The 12243-nt window shown below is 42.9% G+C and overlaps 1 protein-coding gene and 1 long non-coding RNA gene across 2 annotated transcripts in view; one reads left to right on the forward strand and one right to left on the reverse strand.

Moving 5' to 3' along the window:
• cpne2 (copine II) overlaps nucleotides 1-12243 on the reverse strand; it is a 50830-nt gene that overhangs the window by 11357 nt on the left and 27230 nt on the right. The window lies entirely within an intron of this gene.
• Nucleotides 1222-5475, forward strand: LOC130195156 (uncharacterized). Its single transcript, XR_008832024.1, has 2 exons — nucleotides 1222-2839; nucleotides 3232-5475. It is a non-coding gene; the product is annotated as an uncharacterized LOC130195156 (long non-coding RNA).

Genomic DNA, 12243 nt, shown 5'->3' on the forward strand with positions numbered 1-12243 from the left:
GCCAAGATTCTTTACAGTGGTGTTGGATGCCAGGGCAATGCCGTCTAAAGAATCCACATCACCAGATAATTGATCTCTGAGGTGCTCAGGCCGATTAAAATTACTTCGTTTTGTCTGAGTTTAACATCAAGAAGTTGCAGGTCATCCATGTTTTATGTCTTTAAGACATGCTTGAATTTTACAGAGTTGGTTGCTCTCCTCTGGTTTTATCGATAAATATAGTTGAGTGTCATCTGCATAACAATGAAAGTTTATGGAGTGTTTCCTGATAATATTGCCCAAAGGAAGCATGTATAAGGTAAATAAAATTGGTCCAAGCACAGAACCTTGTGGAACTCCGTGATTAACGTTGGTGGTTATCGAGGCGTCATCGTTTACAAATACAAACTGAGATCGATCTGATAAATAGGATTTAAACCAAATTAGTGCCATGCCTGAAATGCCAATCGACTGCTCCAGTCTCTGTAACAGGATGTCATGGTCAATGGTGTCGAATGCAGCACTAAGGTCTAACAAGACCAGGACAGAGAAGGTCATTTGTAATTTTCACCAGTGCCGTCTCGGTGCTGTGGTGTTTTCTAAATCCTGATTGAAATTTCTCAAATAAACTATTATGATGTAGAAAGTCACAACTGATTTTGCGACCACTTTCTCAAGGATCTTGGAGAGGAAGGGAGGTTAGAGATCGGTCTGTAGTTAGCCAATACCTCTGGATCCAGAGTGGGCTTCTTCAGGAGAGGTTTAATAACAGCCACCTTGAAGGAGTGTGGTACGTGGCCTGTTAGCAGAGACACATTGATAATATCTAATAGAGAGCCGCCAATTAAAGGCAAACGTCTTTAAGCAGCCTCGTCGGGATGGGGTCCAAGAGACAGGTAGACGTGTTCAAGTAGAAACCGTTGAAAATAATTGGTCACGGTTGATAGGAGAAAATCCTCAAATATACACAAGGGCATACAGCGGTTTTCAAGGCCATTCCACTTGAGGACAGATTGGCACTGGTTATGGGCAAGAGATTATTAATCTTGTCCCTAATAGTTAAAATCTTTTCATTAAAGAAGTTCATAAAGTCATTACCACTAAGGTTTATAGGAATGCTCGGCTCCACAGAGCTGTGACTCTCTGTCAGCCTGGCTACAGTGCTGAAGAGAAACCTGGGGTTGTTTTTATTTTTTTCTATTATTAATGAGTAATAGGCTGCTCTGGCATATTAGAGACACATGCTTAGACACATGCTTAGCCGCACACATAGGAGAGAGAACACTGATCATGGGGACACTGACAACATGCTTAACTTATTTCAAGACACTTTTAGGACTGAAGGGTGAACTGATGTGTGACTGATTCCGATAGCTCCCATAGAGATAGAGTTAAAACCGCGTACGATTCCAATTTAATCGTCGCCAGCATCCCTTAAGGATGGAACAGACTGTGGATATATATTTTTTTAAACCATAGAATGGCTGTTATAGGCAGGTGTACTGGAGAGGACGAGGGCTCCCTGGAATACATTAATTAATTAATTTCCTAAACCCTTGAAAATGGGCCTTGATTTGGGGCCAATAAATAAATTTGTAACCCGTTCTTTACTAATTATGCCGACGTATTATGACATTCCTTAACCAAGCACAATGATGATGCTGTGAGTTCAGATAAGACATGGTTCTCCTGCATTCATTTGACAGACGCATGCATTTTTTATTTTTTTCTCTGTTTTCTTCTAGAGGTTGACCGCTTATTAGTAGTATTATTGAAAAAGATGGATTTAGGAATTCCATCCTATTTCAAAAGGGGGAAGGGAGCGACTTAACATGTGTTTTAGACAGTGAGAGAGAGAGGAAGATAAAAGGACAGAAAGAAAAGGTTGTTTTTGACCTAGAAGCTGGCTCGACAATCTATGTTGACGCCAGAGTACGCAGAGGAGGGCCAGACAAGTACAGACCAATAGATCAGATAGCAGTAGGTTTAGAATCAGAATGTGGACTGTCTCAACTATGTGCATTTCAACAACTTGACATGACCGACAGGAATGCAAGGACAGCTAATGACTTATTAGAGCTTTTGCACCCCATGATGTTGTTAAATGTGCCGCTCACGGTACTTCTTTTGATTTTGTATTGTATTGTATTGTATTGTGATGTATCAGGCAGGAGATGTTCATGAACACTCCGTGAAGGGAGTGAGGACATTGATCCTGCAGCCTCCATGAGGGCTCTCGTGGAGGTTAAGTCGACTGCCTCTCAAGAGGAGCAGTTAAGGTTAACAGGGGGGTCCGGTCTCATACGGGTTGGTGGTAGCACCTGTTTCACTCCTTCCTCAGTTGGTTTTGGTGGCTCATGGTGATTTCCATGGAGCCAGGGGGAGGTGGTGGAGGCTTTGCAGGCTACCTGGTGGTCTCGATGCGGGTTACCCACAGTCAACAATCCTGTGCGATCAGGCGTAAGTTGCGGAGCACGACATGAGAAAGTCGCACATCGCTCCGATAGGCCATATTCCAGCTCCAAGACAGCCATAGTGTTATTTGATTTCATTGATATAATCAGACCGGTAAGCAAAACAATATGTGTTGGTGGTGATTGACAGATTCAGCAGAGGGGGGGAAGCCGCCCAGCAGCCAAAGCTGAGGCTATAACTGGAGCTTAGTTTCTAACCAGAGAAGTAAGTCCAATAATCAGTTCTGATAAGAAGTGCTAATCTGTTTTTATCCAAGGTATTGTTGGAAAAGTGTGTCTTTTAGGTTCCGGCGGAGGATATAGAGACTTTCTGCTGTCCTGATGTCAGTGAGGAGCTCGGTCCACCACTGAGAAGCCGGAACAGCAACCAGTCTTGATTTTGTCAGGTGAGTAATTTGTTGTGTTTTTTGACAACACGATAATGAATAAATATGTCTGTCATTGAGGGTCAAACAGAGGTTAGGTTGGGGGTATCATGCCCAGTCCCAGGGACTGGTAGAGAGAGAGAGAGCTAGTGGTACACTGAAAGCAAAGCTAGCCAAAATCTGCAGGGAGACTAGAATGGACTGGCTGACGGCTCTGCCGTGGGCATTAACGAGCATGAGAATACAAACTAACCGTAGTACACAGTTAACTCCCCATGAGAGGCTGACCGGACGGCCTCGGCCCGTACCGTACCAGGGAGACCTCATAAAGGTCCCCGTGGGAGCTCTTAGCCAAAGAAATACGAAGCTATTTCCAGGGAGCGGCAGGTAGGCAGGAAGCACTGTTTCCACAGGTGGAAGGAGCCACGGAGGAGAAGCACGTCGGACCAGACCCACAGGAGGAGGAGGTCCATCCGAGGAAGGGGGATGAGCCACGCCAGACTGGACCCCACCTGATGGGACTGACCACGCCCACCGCAGTGGAGAGAAACCACACTGGAACCACATCACACACTGCACCAATGCAGCAGCACCTGAAGGAAGGCCAGAGGGCAGGAGAGGGCAGGAGACCATCACGGCAAAGCCCTGCCGGCCACAGAGGAGAGGAGAAGCAAGGCGTGGCCAATCCACACCAGAACACCAGCAGACGGCTGAGGGAGCTGGAGAGGGGGATGACCTTCACACTCACAGAAAGGAGAGAACGATATGGAGAGCCCAGCTGAAAGAACAATGCCCGTCTCATGGAACCCCAAGAAGAAGACGTGGTCCCTAGCAATAGGAGGTAACAGCCATTATCGGACTAACGGTCAGATTGACCTGCGATGAGGTTGGTTCATCAGGGTGGCTCTAGAGAACCCTGCGATTGTGATAAATGTGTTTTATAACCTAATATTGTTGGGGCTTGCATTTCTTATCAGGTCTAATAACCTGAGAAAAACAGCATATTCTGCCATTGACTAGTCGAGTTGCCTTAAGTGACATTAGTAGAGTGTAACCCTTATAAAAGGGCATTTCTGTTTACTTATGTGATGTGATAATAATGGATAACAAGATATAAGCAATAACACCCCAAAGGACCCGACCCCAAAGAAGACCTGCAGCAGCTCATGCATTCATCCACCAGGTGCTAGTAACCTGATGCATGAGCGGTTCCTGCTGTACGCAAAGTACATGAACCAGAAGAGTCACAGGAGCAACAACATGTTCTGTCTGGTGAGAGACCTCTGTCTCCCAAGGGGGGAATGTGCTGGTTAAAATGTTTCAAATTGTGTGCTTCCACAACATATATACATAGGGGGTATTAAACTTTTACATTGTGTTATATTAGGCTTAAATTACATCTACAAAGATGATTGAGAGGGCACACACAGCTCTCTCCCTCAGACAAGGGTCAACAACGCCAGACAGAGATAGACCCAGCGGCCTTGTGTTGCTCCAGTCTTAACCGTTAGAGAGGAGACTGGAGAGAGGAGACTGCAGAGAGGACCAGGAGGCTCAGACACAATAACGATAAGAGAGACGAGGGGGGAGACGTCAGCAAGAAACCTCCACATTCCTTAAAGTAACCAGTGTGGACTGAGACAGGGGTCACACTGAGTGACGAGAACTAATGGAGAGGATGGGGACGATGGTGAGCAGATAAGTATCAACGGCGACGGATCCGAGGAAGAAACCGAATTGGACGCTCCCTTCCTGTACACATAACTTGCGAAGGTTTGATCATATCCCATATAGTACACACAAGCACACACTTAAAGAGGCGGGAGACTGTCCTGATAGGGAGTTTTTTTCATACTGTTTTTGTATTAGCAGACTATGTGCTCAGAGGAATATCCAGTAGAAAGAAGAGGGTTACAAATACCTGGAGACAACGGTTCTCTAGTACGAGGAATATAAAAGATCCTGGATATAAGAGGGTTCAGCTTAGCTTCTTATGAGATCTATCAAGTTTTTGGATAGCACACTACACCTATTTCTACTTATAATGTTGAGATTTCCACTCTGTACTGATATCACACTACACTTATTTAGTCTTATTGTTGTTAGAGATTTCCACTCTGTACTGATTTAATTTCACCTATTTCTACTTATAATGTGCAGATCTCCACCATGTCACTGATCGAGCCAGTTCTTCTAGATTTATATTAAAATTGAGTTACATAATGAATTATGTAAAAATGGGGATTGTTAATATTAATCTGATTTATTGAAGGGACCGTAATGTCTAGGTTCCGGCAAAACATCAGAAGAGACGGCACTTTGCCTGTGAGGAGACAGAGATATTGTGTCTGCAGCTCAAGGGCAGCTACACGCCTGACCGTATTCAACATTCACACTTGTTATCAATATTTACACATACCAAGAGGGACGCACGGCCAACAGACAGCCCCCACCCGGGGGTAAGAGGGATGGGATATGCTCCTGTGACGAGATCTGGGGGGAAGGGATGGAATCTTGATGGGCTGGGGAGAAGCGTGGGTTCCTGGGGCTAGACAGGTGTGTTGAGGAGAGCTCCCCGTGTGATTGCAATCGCAGGTGAGCATTTGTACTTTGCTTTTGATCAGTGAATAAACGTCTCCCTAAAGGAGAGAACTATAGCAGACTCGTAGTATTGTATAAGCTCTTCCAGGCTGTCAATTCTGAATTACGTTACAATAGGAAAGAAGGAGCTTCTTTCTTTTTTTAAGCAACCATCAATATTTGTTATTGCATTCAGACATTGACTCGACTGCCCAAATGGCTCATTGGGTCCCCATCAACACACCCGCCAAGTGTAGATTATATCATATTATTGAAATATACTTAGGACATGCCAACATACAGACAGGCAGATTCATTGTTTAACCCACATTCATTTGTGTCCACTTGTGGCAGCAAAATACTACGAGCTACAAATGCTACATAGCATTGTTTAAAAGTTGTTACGAGGTGACAAGTTTAAACAAGCTACTTAGAAACTTAGACATCCAACACACACAGACAGAACAAGGATACAGTGTGTGTGTGTGTGTGTGTGTGTGTTTATATTGTGGACTACAGGAGGCACTACATCATTTCACACATGTCCTTTTCATACTATGTGTAACTATTCATAAACTCTGTCATACTCATTGAATGTGTTGTAACTCTGTAATGTGCCTTCTGGTCACATGACATCTATTGTTCTGTCCATCCTGGAGAGGGATCCTCCTCTGTTGCTCTCCTGAAGGTTTATTCATTTTTTCCCTGTAAATGTTTTTTTTCTTCTATTTTTGGGGGATTTTTTCCTGATCCGTTGTGAGGTCAAAGGTCAGGGATGTCTATGTGTACAGATTCTAAAGCCCTCTGAGGAGAATTTGTGATATTGGGCTATATAAAATAAACTGAATTGAATTGAATCCTTTATTACCGGTATCAATCCCAACACGCTATGAGGCAAAAAGAGTTTCCATTCAAAGCAACAGTGAAAACAAAAAGTGAAAACCAATTTCATCGCCGACACCAGAGGCCTGAAGTGAGTAGGCTAGACAGCTATCTACCAGTGTAGAGACAGAGCGTGAATAAGTCCCGCCCACACTGCAGTGATAACAATTAATCTCTCTCCATTGACTTTGCATCGTGTGTAGGTGACTCTTTATCACTTTTGTCTGACGGCTGCCTTGAAAACACCAAGAAAATGATGATGACCCGGCACTAAATCTGAAGAATAAAACAACATCAAATCTTTGTTAAATCAACAACACAAACTGCCAGATGAGGTGGAGGTTGGGTGGAGGCATAAGTGTGATCAGACTGAACAGGTAGTTTTGGGTTCTGATCTCCATTCACCTTCAGGAAGAGGATCTGACATTACTGCTGAGTGAGCCAATACAGCATATCGATATTGATCAGACACGTCTTATGCCATTTAGAGTAAATAGTTATAACTTGTTTTGAGCTATCATATTGTCTTATCTCATATGTGGACACACACACACACACACACACACACACACATTCATACATGCACAAAGAACGTGCATCGGTTTTGCGAACTTGAATGCAAATTGTTATCCCGGTAATAACAACCAACATGAAGACACACACTGACTTTAATCTGAACAAAATCAAATTCAAATCAAACACACACATGCAGTTGCACACAGACACGCGCACACACACACAGAGGGATGTCTCTGAAGCCTGTCTCTTTAATGTGCTAACAGCAGCGCTCATTAGAGAATCATTATAACACAGATCGACAGGGTCGCTCACACACTGGGACACGCACACACTGCACTGGCCTGCAGCCGGTGTGTGTGTGTGTTAGTAGTCACAGTCTACCATGGCAGGTTCTCTCATTATTTGAGGAACAGGAAGATTGAGGCAGAGCAGCACACTCAAAGAAATGACTCATTGGATGAACTCAATTAAATTGTTGGCAGGTTTTCCATCCAATAATTAAATGCAACTCCAACTCAAATTTATCACATCAGTGCAATAAAATGTAATTAAGTTAGTCCAACTCATTTGTATCAAATACATCTAAAATAAAATAACTATATTCATTAAATTAAATGAATTTGTGTTTGTCCAACTCAAAATATAAACTAACTAACTAACAAAACATGCAAACTCCACACAGAAGGAACGCCCCGACTGGGAATTAAACCCACGGACCTCTGGCTGTGAGGCGACAGTGCTAGCCACTACACCACCGTACAGCCCTGAAAGTGTCTTCACCTCATGCAAACAACTGATTTTCAGAAGGCGCATGCACAAAGGGTAGTCCCCAATGAAACACATTTATTTTAAGTTGATATGCACACCATCTAACCTAAATAAATCTAATAAATGAAAGTATTCCTACATTTTGTGTTACACCCATTAAATATAAATATCTATTTTTGGAATTGATTTATTTAAATGTATCAAACAATATTTAAATGTGTCCCCTCTAAAAAGGGCTTGAATCGTTTTTGTGAGTGTAACCTAAATAAATCTAAGAAATGAAAGTATTCCTACATTTTGTGTTACACCCATTCAATATAGATATCTTCGTTTTGTAATTGATTTATTTAAATGTATCAAACAATATTTAAATGTGTCACCTGTAAGAAGGGCTTGAATCGTTTTTATTAGTGCAGCTGATTTCTGCAGCCTACCTACCCAACTCCTTACCCCAACACGCACACACACACACACACACACACACACACACACACACACACACACGCATGCACACCTGTCTAACACCACCACCCCAGTATGTGGTCCACACACACTTCTGCCGTGGCTGTCAGATCTCATTGTGTGTCACTCGCTCCTATGTTCCACCCCTGTTTGAACTCACTGTAATATAAAACAAGAAAAGGGCCTGCAATCATTTCTTTACAGAAACAAAAGGATTCTGGCACACAACACACGGACGAGTTCAATCCTTTGTATGTTTTGCTCTTGTGTTTGTTCTCCGCAGGGTGACAGGATACAATTAGGGACAAAAAGCACCGTGGGAGTATAATGATACCCAGCCACGGCACTCTCTTCTGATTTAGGAAGGAGACTGAATACAGTACAAGAAGACAATATGGACCATGTTCAGATAGATGGGAGATCCGCCGCTCCAGCCAAGTGACACACACATCTGTGCATTTCTTTTTGAATGAAAAACTCAAATGGTAACATATTGAATCATCACACAGGTAATTTAACCTGAGTCAGCAACACGATGCGAGACCACTGTTTAAAACCAGTTGTCTTGTTGTAGCTCCAATGTGGGCACGCCGTCTGAAATATGGAAATGAATTGAACGGAACTGAATGGTGGACGGGCACAGGCTTCAGCACAGCCTGCTTTGATTAAAGTGTTGATGCTTTTTACTACAGAACGACTACTTCTGTTTATTTTTGCATTGCTAGCTCTGAAATAGAAACATGCAATTGGAAAATAGATAAACTGGCGTAACTAGATTCTATCAATGTACTGTTATGGACTTTAAACTTCATAAAGTCTCAACAGGGACTAATGTGATTTCCAGGATCATTGAATAAAAAGTGCGTCCAATCTACACAAATACTAACAACATGCTGTATTTAAGTGCAAGTGGAAAACTGGGACATCTGTGCTTTCAGTGACATCATTTGAAGTTTCAAAGAGGGGAAAAATAGATCATCACTACTCAATTACGAACAATTTACTGTAGCCTAAATGCAAATACATGGTTTATATATATACAGCTAGTCGGTGGACTTCAGCTGGTAAAACAGCCAGTCCAGACGAGCACATGAGGCGGCGCTACAAACACGTCATTGCAGGGTAAACACAAGTGTAATTATTAACATTAATTATGGCCCTGTTATTGTGCATGCTGGCTCACTGGAAGGACGGTGACAGTAAGGAGACTTTAACAGAACCATAATTAATTTTCTCATTTACATCGGTGCTCACCCTGCTACGACCTGTCATAAGCCGGCTGAGTGAAGGGCCTGTTGCTCATTTGAGACTTCATTTCATTGAGAATGCTGCATAGGTCACAGCCCCGAGGAAAACTGTACGACTTCTTACCAAGAAATGCTACCAAAAAACAGAAAACCTTCTTGGCTGTGAGACAGCGCCTGAGGCTGGTTCTCCGTTTGTATTTGTTGTACAACAGCAAAAGGAAACGCATCATGCTGAAATCCAGAAGTTTTGACTTAAACTACGCTCAGATCCAACAGGCTGAGCTGTGATGTGCTTCTTCTGAAGTGAAGAGGTGACAGGTGTGCCACTCGTCACATCTGTGACGTACAGCTGTAAACACGAATCCCACCGATGCAAAAGGACCACGACATCGGACCAGCAGGGATTACAACGCTGCTAGAATCAAACGAGTCTTGTTCAGTCATAGCTGCAGGTCGTCAAAACAAGACTAAAGACACCCTTGTGTGATCAGTGGTAAAGTCACTGGCTGTGCCGTTGTTTTTCTAAAGGGACAAATTGCCTCAAAGTTCAATGAGGACCTTTGATGCTGTTGACCTTTTTCAAAGTATTAACCAATGAGATAACAACTGGAAATGTTGTCGTTGCCTAGAAACACGTAAGGCAGTTTCCCTGCGTACTTTTCGATGACATTATCATACCTGCTCTTTGCCTCTGCAAGATTTTCTCAACATGTGAATGTAGCTTAAGAGTCTAACTCATTTTCACCGTGGGCCACATCAGCATCATGGCTGCCCTCTTAAAGAGCCGGAAACACTTTATAAACTCCTCTCTTTGCATTTGATTATTGTTTATTTGAGTGTAGAAATATTATAATACAATGTTAATCCATTTAATTTGAAACCTTCAAAATAAAAGCAAGGGAAATGTTTCTTCAATTTCTTTAAGAAAAGGTGATCGCATGTCTTTCATGCCGTCAGGGGCCACATAAAATGATGCGGCGGCCCGCGGGCCTTGTGTTTGACACTTGTGGTCTAGAGTCACGACGGTGCCCCTGTGAGGCAACATGTGGCCACACCAGGGCTAAAGGCTTCGCTAAGCGTGCCAACAGGCTCTCAATGACAGTGCTATGCTGTTGAACATGCTCATCTTACGTATCATCTTAGTTTAGCAGGTGTCATGGCAACCCATCCAGTAGATGGACATTGTCCTCCGTAGAGCTACGCCATTAGCAGGGAAGAGTCCACCACATGAGTGGTTGGAGAGGAGGGAAACTCAAAATAGAGGACATGAGATGGAGGATGCTCTACTGTCATGCTGCTTAGCCCGAAAATGTGTGAAAGGCCTGTTCAGTGTCTCAGCTGAAAAGAGGTGTGATGTCGAAGAAGAGAGGACAGAAGTTGTCACGACAGTCTGTCGCCCTGGTCCCTTGGACTCGGGTCAATATGACCGAACTCGGAGGCAACGGAACTCACTCCTGTGTCCAGTCAGCCATCAGACTGGATACATTATTAGTACAAACAGACACCGACAGCCACTCACTGCTCACTACTTCCCCGCTACCACCGGTGAGTAAATGTAACTGTTTAGTGTATGTTTGTGTTGAATTATCAATAGAATCGATATGTTCAAACGTTGGTCTGTGAAGCATTGACAGTGAAGGATTACAGAGACAAAGGACGTCTTCAAAGGCAAAGAAGAGACGTCGGTGTCCTGATGCTGCCTTTGAGGTGACAGGATGTTACGCTGGAAACAACACAGAAACATAGAAGTCTAAACCACAACCAGCCACAGAGAGCGGGGATGAAGGAACAGAGGAAAATGTCACCGCACAGAATCCTCAGGGGAAATGCTCGGGTGGCAGTGAGAGTATGATGGGAATCTCCAAATCGCTCATTTGAAAGTGGCCTTCAGACAGGATGAAGGAAAAAGCTGATCACAAAGTAAGAAGAGGATAAAAGAGATGACATAAGTGGAGGGAACAGGTAGACCTTTAATAGTTGTTTGATAGTGCTGAGAAGGGTGGAGAATCCTGTGATGGGATGAAATGAAAGCGGGTGGTGGAGCATTATACAATCTGTTGGCTGTCAAGTCGTCGCTCACGAGGAGCGGAGCGGTCGTCTCTGAGCGACGAGAGCGGGGGGGAAACATAACTTTCAAGAGAAAAAGAAGAGTTTGAGAATAGGATGAATGCTACGATATTTCCCCAGTCAGACACACTGTGCTGTGTATGTGTGAAGTTAGAAGAGGCATTCATGAAATCAGGTATCAGTCACTCTCAAAAGAATCAAAAACACCTTTTAATATCTTCAAACCCCAAAGACTGAGTGAGAAATTATTACAAAACCGTAAGGCTGCACATTATTAGAGCTGCAACCATTAACCATTTATTTATTTTAAGTATCTGATTTATTTGATAATAATAATTTAGGATAGGAATATATCTGCATTTTTGTTTCTTCCTATAATGTTTTCAGTCTTTCTGTTTTCTATATTATATAGAATAATATTGTATTGTATTGCAATGATTGACTGAATAAAATACACAACAACAACAACTGATATGTGGTCGACCAATACATGAATCTGCAACTTTTAGGATTATTGATTAATTGGTGTGTGTAATTTTTATTTTTTTGTGTTGAATTCCAGCTGCTTAACTGTGAATATTTTCTGATTTATTTACTCAAATGTATTTGGTTTACATTTAATAGACCAAATAACTAAATGATTACTGTCACAGTAAATGCAAGGACCGGGAACATTATTACAAGTCATCTTGAGGGAGGGAGGGGGGGAGGGGGGTGTATATCCAAACCAAATGTCATGGCATTCCACACAGCAGTGTTCATAATGAAAACAAAAAGGTGAACTTCCTGGTGGAGTTAGAGGGAAAGTCACCAAAATCATCAGGATGTATCTCTCTTGGGAACATGCACGTCTCCATAAAATGGTAATCTATCAAGACGGCTGAGACCCGATACGTCAGA

The sequence above is a fragment of the Pseudoliparis swirei genome, chromosome 6 (genome assembly GCF_029220125.1).
Source record: "Pseudoliparis swirei isolate HS2019 ecotype Mariana Trench chromosome 6, NWPU_hadal_v1, whole genome shotgun sequence".
Lineage (NCBI taxonomy): Eukaryota > Metazoa > Chordata > Actinopteri > Perciformes > Liparidae > Pseudoliparis > Pseudoliparis swirei.